The sequence below is a fragment of the Sminthopsis crassicaudata genome, chromosome 4, assembly GCF_048593235.1.
Source record: "Sminthopsis crassicaudata isolate SCR6 chromosome 4, ASM4859323v1, whole genome shotgun sequence".
Classification (NCBI taxonomy): domain Eukaryota; kingdom Metazoa; phylum Chordata; class Mammalia; order Dasyuromorphia; family Dasyuridae; genus Sminthopsis; species Sminthopsis crassicaudata.
In genome coordinates, this window is record NC_133620.1 from 476646232 (window position 1) to 476659078 (window position 12847).

Below are 12847 nucleotides of genomic sequence, written 5' to 3' on the forward strand. Positions count from 1 at the left end.
TGATCCATCTCCACTGAGCTGCCAATATCATTTTCCCTAAAGCCCAGGCCTATTTTATAAATTTTGTTTGTCATATAAAGCCCTTCTATCATTGGGAGTCCAGCCCACTTTGGGAGCTTGTTACTCATTAGTTCCGTCTGGTGTCACTCTAGTCAGCCACATTGCCTTCTTGTTCTTCCTTCACTCTCCTTCCCTCACTTACTCCCTACTCTTCTCTCCTTAGAATCTCTGCTTTCTCTTCAAGCTTAGCTCAAACAGCATCTTGTACTTGAAGTCTGTTCCTGACCTTTCTTCCCATGATCACTTCTCATGGAATTAATTACCTTACATTTATTACACTTACATGCATAAGAGACTCTCCCTAATAGAAAATAAGAACCTCAAGACCTTTAAATTTTGAAAGCTTTGGGAAATTGAGTTATAATATATTCAAAAAAGGAGAAGATGTTGAATGATTGGGGGAAAAAGGTATCATGGACTTCCTCAAAAAGATGACTGAAAATACCAGTAGCTATCACCATGACTACTTTCTTAAATTTGGAAAATTTTTATGCAAAAGGTCAACTTATAAAATTGAGAGTAGTTGACAAATATATAAGCAGAGATTAGTTAAGACTTCTGAAATTTTCTTTAGTAGACTTCATCTCAAAAGGAGCATAATTAATTAGCATAAAAATGTGGATAATAAAATCACTTTTTTGTGATTTAAAAAAATGACTTAAAAAGTCATTAAGCATATCTCTTATGTATAATATATGTATGTGTGTGTGTATCTCTGTGTGTATATCTCTGTGTGTATATCTCTGTGTGTGTGCATATCTGTGTGTGTGTATCTCTGTATGTATGTGTGTATCTGGGGTTATCTGTCTGTGTATCTCTGTGTGTATCTGGGGGTATCTGTGTGTATATCTTTGTGTGTGTGTATGTGTGTGTATCTCTGTGTGTATATCTCTGTGTGTGTGCATCTCTGTGTGTGCATCTCTGTGTGTATATCTCTGTGTGTATATCTCTGTGTGTGTGCATATCTCTGTGTGTATATCTCTGTGTGTATATCTCTGTGTGTGTGCATATCTCTGTGTGTATATCTCTCTGTGTGTGCATATCTCTGTGTGTGCATATCTCTGTGTGTGCATATCTCTGTGTGTGCATATCTCTGTGTGTGTATGTGTATCTCTGTGTGTGCGTATATCTCTGTATGTATGTGTGTGTATCTGGGGTTATCTGTCTGTGTATCTCTCTGTGTGTATCTCTCTGTGTGTATCTCTCTGTGTGTATATCTCTGTGTGTATCTGTGTGTGTGTATCTGTGTGTGTGTATCTCTGTGTGTATATCTGTGTGTGTATGTGTATCTCTGTGTGTATCTCTCTGTGTATGTGTATGTGTATGTGTATCTCTGTGTGTATCTGGGGGTATCTGTGTGTGTATCTGTGTGTGTGTATATCTCTGTGTGTATGTGTGTGTATCTCTGTGTGTGTACTTCTGTATGTATATATCTGTGTTGTATGTGTGTGTGTGTGTGTATATATATATATATATATATATATATATATATATGAGTGTGTGTATATATGTGTGTGTACACACACACACATATATATCTACTATGTATATGCCAGTACCATGGATTCTTTGCACTCTGCTGAAACCTTTGGATCCCTCCTTAAAATCTTATTTTTCAGTTTATAAAATAAGATATCGAATTATAATAGAAACCAATTACATGAAACTCTAGGTGGCAGAGTAGATAGAGCAAGAAACACAGAAGGAAATGAGGATCTATGGGGTGATTCTGCAGAGGTGAGCCATGTTACCTGTGATGTTTTATTTTCAAGGAGTGCCACAAAAGGTCTCATCTCAAACATATGTTGAAATTATACGGCAGAAACTGTGCTAGGCAAAAAAAAAATAAAAAAAAATACAAAGATTTGCATTAGCCATAATGTACAGCTTTTAGGGGGAAAGTGTTTTGTACAAATTAATATTATTTGAGAAAGTTATTCAACTACTCAGCAAATCATGAACTGCATGCAAAGATAAAGGACTATTGCTCTATTCTTGGCAAGGACTTCAGTACCAGCCTTCTGATTCCCAGTTATTATTACCTCATTGTTACTCTTTATAGGACTACTTCAATAGTCAATAGTTAACAAATATCCAATAAACTTTTAGTAAGTAGATGCTAAGTGATGGAGACACAAATACAATAGAAGAAAAAAATCCCTGCCTTGCAAGGAGCTTACAATCTAATTGTAATGCATCAGATGCTTTACAAAGAGCCCAATAACCAGACTTGGACTAGTAGCTCATCTTTGAGGTGAAGTGGAAAAGCACCCCAGAAGAGACCGTGAGGAAAATAATCCTGAAACTCTTTAGTTAGAAGTTTGTTACTAGCTCTTCATGCCCTAATGTAGATGGTATTTTACACCCCCAGATGCACTGCCCTGAAAAACCTAAGACCTTGACAACTTAATAAACATAAAGAAACATTGTCTTATCGCCTGTTGGTGAATGGCACCCTTGTATGATAATCGGTGCCTTCTGTCTAGAATAGAAATTCCTTTTATTATGAAAAATGTATCAAGAAACATTTTGATGTCTCTCTCTTCTTTCTATAAATATGTGGCCCTGAGACCACTCATTCACTGGTTCCCCTGGTCTGGTGGGATTCAGTCACTAGCTAGCAATAAGCGCTCTTAAATTTCCATTATTTTGTATTTTCTCTTGCCTGGTTACTTCAGAAGTGCTTAGGGGTTTTTTGGAAGTCATTTTTTAGCATAACACATGCATTTTCAAATTTGTTGAAAAGCTTATTTAAGAAATATTGTAAAGGTCATATTTACAGTATGTGCACAGCAGATGACAGTAAGTATTGAATTGGATGCAGTTGATACTCATCAAACAGTAATTTAGTATGAAAATAAATCTCAAGTCCTAGTTTGTATTGAATCTACTATTCAATTAGCACCTCAATTATACCCTTAATGTCAGAATGCAATCTGCCTGGGGAAAACAACATTGAACTTGGCATCAGAAGGGATGGGTAAGGTTTAGCCTTGGCCTTGGTTCCTCATCACCAAGGGGCTCTCTCAGTTCTCTCCCAGCTCTTAACCCCATAGGACTGTGATTTTTCATTTGTAAGGTTTGGATAAGGCCTGGTCAACAGTAGGTGCTCAATTTCTGCTTGTTGACTTGTATTATTTCCTTAGGAAGGTAACAGTGCCGTGGTGGGAAGCATTAGGTTCTTACTAAGTGCTAAGTCGGTACTTAATTTGAAGTCTGCAGCTTTGGGTTTGAATGTCAGCTACATCTCATCCAACTTTAGCCATTATTTCCTCTTTATAACGAACCGGCTTTGTCATCTGGACAATGGGGACATCAATATGTCTGGTATCAATCTCATGTTGCTATTTTATCCAAAAGCTCAAGGGACTAAATGTCTGAAGCAACAAATAAACTACAAACCACTATATATATATATATACACACACATACACCTCCCCCCAACTTATCATTCTGTTGTTATTTTATAATTAATGTCCAATTAGTGAAAGTGAATCATGGATCCTACAGTCTCCAGAACATTAAAATTAAATGTTACTCAGAGGGCAGTGAAGTTCATGGTAGACATGACCCATAACAAATCAGGAACCCCGGGGATGTCTGGAATAAAGGAGATCTAAAAGATGCTCTAGGATGTGGCAATAGCAAGGGGTCACCATGGGCAGCTGGATGTTCTTCTCGTATCCTGAAAACAAAGCTAAACATGAGGTTAGTCCAGAAAGGGTCTAGTGCTTCATCAGATGTCACATAGATAGCCAAGGGCTGAGCCAGGATTTGAACTTGGGTCTTAAAATTCCAAAGGAATATTGGGGGAACACCTTGGGAGGGCTATGTAAGAGCATAAATTAAATGAAGAGGAAAGCAGAGTAAATCAGGATGGAGAGCGAAGTAGCTTCCAGATTGGGCCTGTTTTATCTGCTCTCATGGAGATATATTCTCATTTTCCTGTAGAAAAATTAATTTTAATTTTTTTCACGGACAAGTATTTTTTCTTTTTCCATTTTGTTTCATTCCACCAAAAAACACTTATTCTTTTTTTTAAAGCAGTCAACACCAGGAGAGACAGGTTTGGCTCTGGTTTCTGGCATCAACTATTGACCTTGGGAAAATTGCCTAAAGATTCCCACTTCTCAATTTCCTCATCCATAAAAGAAGGATGCAAGTACTTCCATTACCTACGTCACAGGATTACTGAGATGACTAGATACCCTGGGACCATGAGTCGGGTTCAATGGCAACAGATCCTTACTGCTGCTTTGGACTGAGAATACTATGAACACTCTCTGTGTTGCATCGTGTTATTATTTATTTTGTTAAACATTTCCTAATTACTTTTTCATTTGGTCAGGGCAGCATTCAGGTGATTTTTGGAGGAATGGCAAGTTGGATACTTCTGCTAAGGCAGAAATTTCAGAGAACTTTATGGAGGAATTATTATTCTGGTAATTTATTAATAATATTATCATTATTACTTTTTATCAATATTAGATCACAGTCTTTCAAATTGAAAGGAGCATTATAAATTATCTAATCCAACCCTCTATTTGAAAGATGAGGAAAATGAACTCCAGAGAATGACTAATCCAAGGTCACTGAGTTAGCAAGGGTCAGAGCTCAGATTTCCCCTCCCAGGACCTCTAACTGTGAATCTTTCATTGTTGCTAGCTTCACTCTAGCGACAGCCTCTCATAAAGAAGACAAAGAAATCCAAAATACAAGGAAGCAATAAAGCCGCCCTTTCACTTTAGAGCCTTTCTAATGTTCCTTTCTAATGTTCTACAGCTAACAGGGACAGATAATACTTTTCTGCCCTTTCCTACACCACTGAAATGGGTTTTGGCCAATATTGAAATTTTGAAATGGCCTCTCTCCAACACAGCTGGTGGAACGGACATTTCACAATAGCCTTTGCTGACAAAAAATTTAATTTGGAACAGTCTACTCAGGTGCTTATTCAAGGATCCATTCTTGGGTGAGTTTTCTCCATTTATTCTCATGGGAGATTGAGCCTAGGGGACTAGCTCTGGAGTCTGTATTGCTGAAGGATTTACAAAACAGTTTTCCTCACCACTTTTCTATAAGGTCAATGACTCCAAGATTCTCAGGATTCATAGGATTTGGAGCTAGAAGGGATTTGGTAGTTCATTTAGTCCAATCGCCTTTATTTTATAGATGGCTCTGCTAAGGTTTAGATCATAGAAGTGTCTTACTCACAGTCACTCAGGTAATAAGTGGCTGGGATGGGGTCTGCACTCATGGCTTCCCGACTCACGTCCCACTTTCTAGCTACCATACTCTCTCACTTTTATACACAAATATAATATTTCTAAACCACTTTTTACATCATCTCTATTAAGTGGCAAATACTAGTAGCTACTAATGGAGAATGTGAGACTCAGAGGGAATGGTCAAGTTGCCCAAAGACAAACTAGAATACAGTAGACTTTGTCCTCAATATCCTGAGTTTAGCATTACATCTTTGAACCTTCCACTTGAAGGGGCTTTTGGGGGGACACATCTCAAGAATGAATGTAGGTGTTAGACAATTATGTGAGGCTCCGAGAACAACATTATTGATATCTCCAAGAGGTTAGAGCGGGGACATAGGGCAAGTAACTACTTATTGCATCTGAAATACTGAAAATGTTAGAGTTCTCTCAGGTTACCTTGTATTATTTTTTTAAATTAATTTTATAATTATAACATTTTTTTTTACAACATTATCCCTTGCACTCCTTTCTGTTCCAAAATTTTCCCCTCCTTCCCTCCACCCCCTCCCCTAGATGGCAGGCATTCCCATACATATTAAATATCTTATAGTATATCCTAGGTTACCTTGTATTATAAATGGAAGTTGAGAGTTCTCTTTCCAACCATCTGGTCCTTCTCAAGAGATTAATCAAGTAAAGGAATTTAATTTTAATACAATTTTTTAAAAAATTAAATAATTCTGCATAGTAAATTTTCATCTCAGCAGTCTCAACTAAACTAAGATGACATGTTAGTGGAGATCAGGGGTCATTTATTTCTCTCTCAGTAACATGAATCCTGTAATAGGACCTTACACCATTTTAGGACAATCAAAAATGAGGTTCTTAAACATAAGTTATCGAGTAATGAGTTATTATTCAGGGCAACTAGATTGTGCAGCAAATAGAATGCTAGGCCTAGAATTGAGAAAATTCATTTTCTAGAGTTCAAATATAGCCTCAGAAACTAATTATATGACCTTGGGAAAGTCATTTCACCTTATTTGCCTCAATTCTCTATCTATAAAGTGGGCTAGAGAAGGAAATAATTTAACATTTCTCTTAATATTCAATTAATATTTCTAATATCTTTGCCAAGAAAACCTCCAAAGGGGCATGAAGATTCAGGCATTTCCTAAAAATGATTGGACAGTAAACATGAGTTATTAAAAAGTCCATTTGGGTCACAACTCATGGGAAATTTTGGAGTATCATCTCTTGACACTGATTTTGATAATCATAAGGGTGGCTCCATATTTCTTTAGTGCTTTATACTTACAAAATGCTTTCTAGTCAGTGTTTCATTTCCTCATCACAATTGTGCCATGTGAGCAAGGTAGCCTAGATCTCCTATTTCCTTCATTTTGTACCTAAAGAAATCAGAGCTCAGAGAATTTTAATTCCATAAGGATTTACACTAAGTGCTATTCTCAAATAGCTTACAACGAGATAGAGTGATTAGGCACATACACCAAGATTCGTCATATAAGACATACTGTGGAAAGCCCAAATACGAGATTCAGGGTGCTATGGCTCATTTCAGGATGTGGAAAGATTCATTTCCATTAGACTATAAGTTTCTTGAGAATAGCAAATGAATCCTGCCTTTCTTTGAATCCCTAGTACTTAATAGAGTGCCTGGCACATAATAAGTCCATGAAAATACTTATAATTCAACAGGCAATTATTAAACACCTACTATATTCCTCGTACTATGCTAGAGATAAAAGTTTTTAAAAAAGAAAAATGGCACTTTCCTCAAGGAACTTACATTCTATTGATGAGATGTACCATTTATAAAATAAATAAATAAATAAATTTGATGTCTATATAAGGTAATTAAAAAAAAAAAAAAACACTTGGCACTTCCTAGATCATGTGGCATTGGAACAGTGCCTTGAGAGGAACAATTTAGTGTCTGGAAATTGGAATTTGTAAGATTACCTATAATAAGCAAAGGCAAGGAAGAGAAAGGGCCAGACAAAATGAGCATGCTGATGAGTAGTCCAGGGTGATTAGAATAAGTAGCAAGAAGGGCAATGGGAGATAAAATTAAAAAGGAGTTGAGTCTAAATTGTAGAAGGCCTTAAATTCCAAGATAGGAAATGCCTTACAAAGGTTCTAAAGTGGCAGAAATGGGACTCAAACCTCAATACTATTTTCATCAGTTTGTGCTCTGAAAGATTATAGAATTGGAAACTGAGAGGCCCAGATTTTCGTTCTATTTCTGCCACTAACTGTGTGACCCTGAGCAAGCTCCTGACATTGTCTGGGCCTCGAGTTCCCTATTTGTAAAAATAATTTAGAAACCCCTGAAATTTCTAATAGCTCTAGGAATTGTCACCATTGCTTATGGTTGTTCAGTGATCTCAGTTATGACCAATTCTTTGTGATTCCATTTGAGGTTTTCTTGGCAAAATGACTGCAGTGGTTTGCCTTTTCCTTCTCCAGCTCATTTTATATATGAGGAAACCCAGGCAAACAGTTAAGTGCATGACACCGGGGTGTGGAGCTAGGAAAATGCTGAGCCTCCAGGTTCAGAGCTCTCTCTGAAGGTGCCATCAGCCTGTCCCTCCTATGACAATAGCCAGGGTCTGGGCTAGAAAGGGAACACGAAGCCATAGAATTCTAGGCCTAACAAAAGCAGATAATCACATCTCTGTCCAATAACCAGACGGATTCCTCATCGTGGTGAGTCTATAAGAATCTATTTGTGTTTGAGATAGACTGTTCACCTGGCCCTCCTTTCCGGCACTCTGCTCCGTCACAACAGAAAAGCTTATCCCCCAGACTGAGTCACTGCTTTTCTTCTCCATGTGGCATGCTGGAGGAGATTGAAGAGCTTAATAGGAAGCTGGGATACGAGTTGGTACACAGAGAGACTGCCCTGCAGCGGCGAGCCATCATGGAGAGACAGCAGTGGATTTCAGAAGTTGATCTTTTGTCTCAGACTGGAGAAATAAAGCCAGAAAGACAGATTTCCGCTGTGCTTTGGCAGGCCCTCACCAAGTCTCAGAAAGTACTAGAGCTTCATAATTGAAGGTAAGATTGTGGCAAGGCGTGTTTGAGGGACACTGGGAAGTGACAATAAAGATGCCCTAAAACAGTGATGTGTCATTTTGGATAGTGATTTTCCTGTCCTGGGAAGTCTGTAAGCAAACAGGGGATGGCAATGATCTAAGATGTCTTGTTTTGAGTGAGAAGTTGGCTTAATTGACTGATAAGTCCCTGAAATTCTATAGAATGTTTTCAAATTTTGTTAATAAGCTGTAGATCTGGCAGAAAAACTGAGTATTTCCAATCCTTACCGATCGGAGTCAAGGATGGCTAATGGTACTGTAAATGTAGTCCATTCAAATGAACAAACGTTAATTAAATAACTACTCTGTACTAGACAGTGGGGGATACAAAGGTACAAACAGACCGATGTTCACTTTTCAACATTACCTCATGAATTTCCTTTTCCTTTTGTCTTCCCACAGACTTATATCCAAAAGATGCTGTCAATTCAATGAGAGCTTTAACTTTTTCCTCTTGACCTGAAAATAAAAAATATATTTAACTTAATGTTATTTTCACTTCAGTTTAAGGGAAGAGCAGCAAAACAGCATTGTGCTTGAAGACTTGCTGGAGAATATCGAGATGGACACATTTTTGACCTTTTATAACCAGGTAAACCCACATTTCTCCCTTAGAAAGGAAAAGTCATGATTCTCATGTGGACAAGGATAGTAAAAAAAGATTTGGAATAAATTTATATCCTGACAAAAGTTCTAAAATTGATGTCCCCCAGAATTCCCATTCTAGAATCCAAGAGCAAGAAAGACTGCTATTTGATTCCAGCAGTAAAACCATGCCAGGGGCTGAAGTTGCAAAGGTAAAGGGCAGTCTGTCCTTGCACAGACAAGTGTGCCCTTGGGCACAAGACATAAAGCTAGTGGTTCCCAAAACAAGGAAGCTACTGCAGCTTTGGGCGTTAGAAAAAATCTGGGATGTGGCCTTTAGTTTCTGCCTTGTAGGATTAGGGACTTTAGAAGATCAGGTCAAGTCTCTTTTGGAAAGCGATGCTTCCTTACCATTGCTGAAGAGAAGATATTTCTGAGACCCAGTCCCATTCCAATCTGGAAAATCTCTCTGTGCATTGCAGTACAATCCTATTATGTTAAAGGACTAATCAGGGTCCTGATCTGTGATGTCACTGGCTTCAAATGGTTCAAATTGGCAAAACAAAATATGAAGCGACAGAATTGTATTATTTTTCTAAAAGTCCCTTTACATTTATTTTTAAAATAGTTTCTTGATGCTTTGTGTGTTTATTGCATTTCCAGTCCCTCCCAGGAACCTTCAGCCTTATACTCTGTACATGTGTAGGTGTGTGCATGGGGGGTGGGGCGGGCAAGAGGGTACAGCCTTCCACAGCCAGAGCTCACCCACGATCTACTGGGAGGAAGAGTACGAGCTGGCATCTGTCCCGGAGATTTTAGAAAACAGCCTAGAATGTAGGACTCAGATGCTCTTTATGGTGTAGAACAGACGTTAGGGCCACAAGAGACTGGGGTTTGTCTCCATACAGTGCCAGGAACTCTCAGCTGCCAACATCTCTCTGGCCTGCCCTCCTTATCCAAGGCAAGCTACAGGTCCCCCAGCAGTCACACATATGACTCTGGTAAAATCCTGTGCCCATTTAGCACATCCCATTTTGTATCAATCCATGACCTCAGCTGATGCCCTCTGGCATCCACTTCTTTAGCAAGAAACCTCCCCCTCCTGAATTTCCATTTGGGTTGGCTCAGACCAAGTCTCCCAACATGAACAGGTGTGTCCCAGAGATTGACCCCAGATGCCATCCTTCCCTACTCTCACACCGCCCTGCTACTGCCCAAGGAACCCAGATGCAAGCACAATGGCCAGTCCTCACTCTCATCCCCTTGGTGCAGTCAACTGCTACATCTTATCATCCCTCTCTCATGATCACCATTCCAGCCCAGGCCCTCTCCTTCCCTGCTGTGGCTGATGACAGTGTCTCTCCTCTCCTTCCTCTCTCCCTCTTCTCCCTCTCCCTCCTTTTCCTCTCTCTCTCCCTCCTTTTCCTCTCTCTTCTTCTTCCTCTCTCTCCCTCCTTTTCCTCTCTCCCTCTCCCTCCTTTTCCTTTCTCCCTCTTCTTCCTCTCTCTCTTTCCTCCTTCCTTTCTCTCTTCTTCCTTTTCCTCTCCCTTCTTTTCATCTCTCTCTTTCTCCTTTCCCTCTCTCTCCCTCCTCCTTCCTCTCTCTTCCTCCTTTTCCTCTCTCTCTCCTCTTCCTCTCTTCCTCTCTCTCTCCCTCCTCTTTCCTTTCTCTCTCCCTCTTCTCTCTCTCTCCCTCCTTTTCCTCTCTCCCCTTTCCTTCCTTCCTTCCTCCCCTCTCTCTCCCCTCCTTCCCCTCTCCCTCCTTTTCATCTCTCTCCCTCCTCTTCCTCTCTCTCTCTCTCCTTCTTCCTCTCTCCCTCATCCCTCCTTCCTCTCTTACATGACCACCATTCCAGCTCAGGCCTTCTCCTTCTCCTGTGGCTGATGGCAGTGTCTCTCTCCTCTTCTTCTCTCTCTCTCCTCTTCCTTTCCCTCACTCCCTTCCTCTTGTTCTCCTTCTCTCCCTCCTCTTCACCCCTCCCTCTTTCACATGACCACCTTTCCAGCCCAGGCCACCTCCTTCCCTCCTGTGGCTGATGTCTTCTTAACTGCTCTTGCTGCCTTGTTTCTCCCCTCTCCAATTTATTCCTCCAACCACCAGCATCTCAATCTCGGGACAGGTCACTTCCTACTTTAAATTTCACCAACTTCCCATACTAGAATACTCTGGAATAGATTCATGTTCATCACTTCCTGTTAAAATGTGGGTCTGTGGTAGCTTTTGTAATGTAAATAATTATTAATAGCATTAACAGTTGGGGAAGCAAGGGAACCAAACAGTCGTTGCTTGGGTGGACTCTGTGATAGGCTCCCTGCGGAGCATTTTCTCCTCACACAGCCCTGAGACTCTTGTTATTCTCATTTTGTCCTTGAGAAAACTGAGGCACACAGAGGGGAAATGACTTGTTCAGTCCCACAACCAACAAATGCCTTGAGGTCACGTGTGGGCTCAGGGCCTCCTTATTCCAGGAATCAAAGCCAAGAGAGGAGAAAGCAAAGAGACTCCTTAAGAGAGGGTCTGGTGGGAAACCCCTAAGCTTCAGAGCTCTCTCCTGCCTCTGATTCCTCCATTTGCTTCCTTATTCCAGGCGATACCACCGGCCTTGATCAGTCAACTTCTGAGCCAGAATCTTAAATTGTAGAGCAGAAAAGAGTCCTGAAAGTCTAGTGAAGCCCAGGAAAATAAATTCTAACTGAAAACACGAAATCATGTAGTGGCCAAAGTGGGAGAACACTTTCTCCTATTTCATTTCTATAAGATGAGTAGCACTTTAAATGCTATTCACTTAATACTTAAATGATCTTTTCTCTTAATCCCTCTTTTGTTCTTAAATGTCCTTGTCTTTTTTTCCCCCCCCTGAGGCTGGGGTTAAGTGACTTGCCCAGGGTCACACAGCTAGCAAGTGTTAAGTATCTGAGACCAGATTTGAACTCAGGTCCTCCTGAATTCAAGGCTGGTGCTCTATCCACTGCGCCACCTAGCTGCCCCCTTCCTTGTCTTAAAATAATGGAATCTGATATGTCTTATGCTGCTTATCTATGCTTGGATTGGGAGAAATGTTACATCAATATTAAGACAAGTAAAAGTAAGAAAGTTCAAATAAGCAAAACTTTTTAGGATCACTGTAACTTTATGAAATATGGAGAAATCATTATATTGTATTAAAATGAAAACTTACCTTTAAGAACATCTTGTCATCTTGTCTAGCATTGCCACTTTATTTTTAGTTAACCAAAAAAATGATTTTCTTTCCTTCCCAAAACTGCCCAATCCTAGGAGAAAAAAGAAAACAAGAACAATTCTAATTAACATTCAAAAAAAAAAAGTTTTATTCTTCATCCTAAATCTGTCCTCTCTAAGGAGATGGATGGCAGGATTCATCATTGCTGGGCCTAGCTTTGATCAGTTTTGGGGGGGCCTTTTCAAGTGCTTTTTTTTTTTTAAACATAGCTGTTGAATAGATAGTTCTCCTTGTTCTACTTCCCTCACTTTGCATCAGGGCTGACAATTCTTTCCAGGCTTCACTCACACTGCCCCTTTCATCATTTCTTACACCAGAGTAGTTTTACATTCCAGCTATATACCATAATTTGATCATCCATACTTTACCTGAGAGATTCCATCTTAAAGTTCTTTATTGTTACAAAAAGAGCTTTTGTATAGTCTTACATTGTTACATCTAGTTGTTACACTGTTGTTATAAGTAGTTGTTATATCTAGTTGTTACATACACCTAGTTGTTACATCTAGTTGTTACACTGTTGTTATACCTAGTTGTTACATCTAGTTGTTACATACACCTAGTTGTTACACTGTTGTTATACCTAGTTGTTACATACACCTAGTTGTTACATCTAGTTGTTACACGTTGTT

At 39.5% G+C, this 12847-nt stretch overlaps 1 pseudogene; it reads left to right on the plus strand.

The window, feature by feature from the left end:
* LOC141540964 (limbin-like) overlaps positions 1 to 12847 on the plus strand; it is a 153191-nt pseudogene that overhangs the window by 125607 nt on the left and 14737 nt on the right.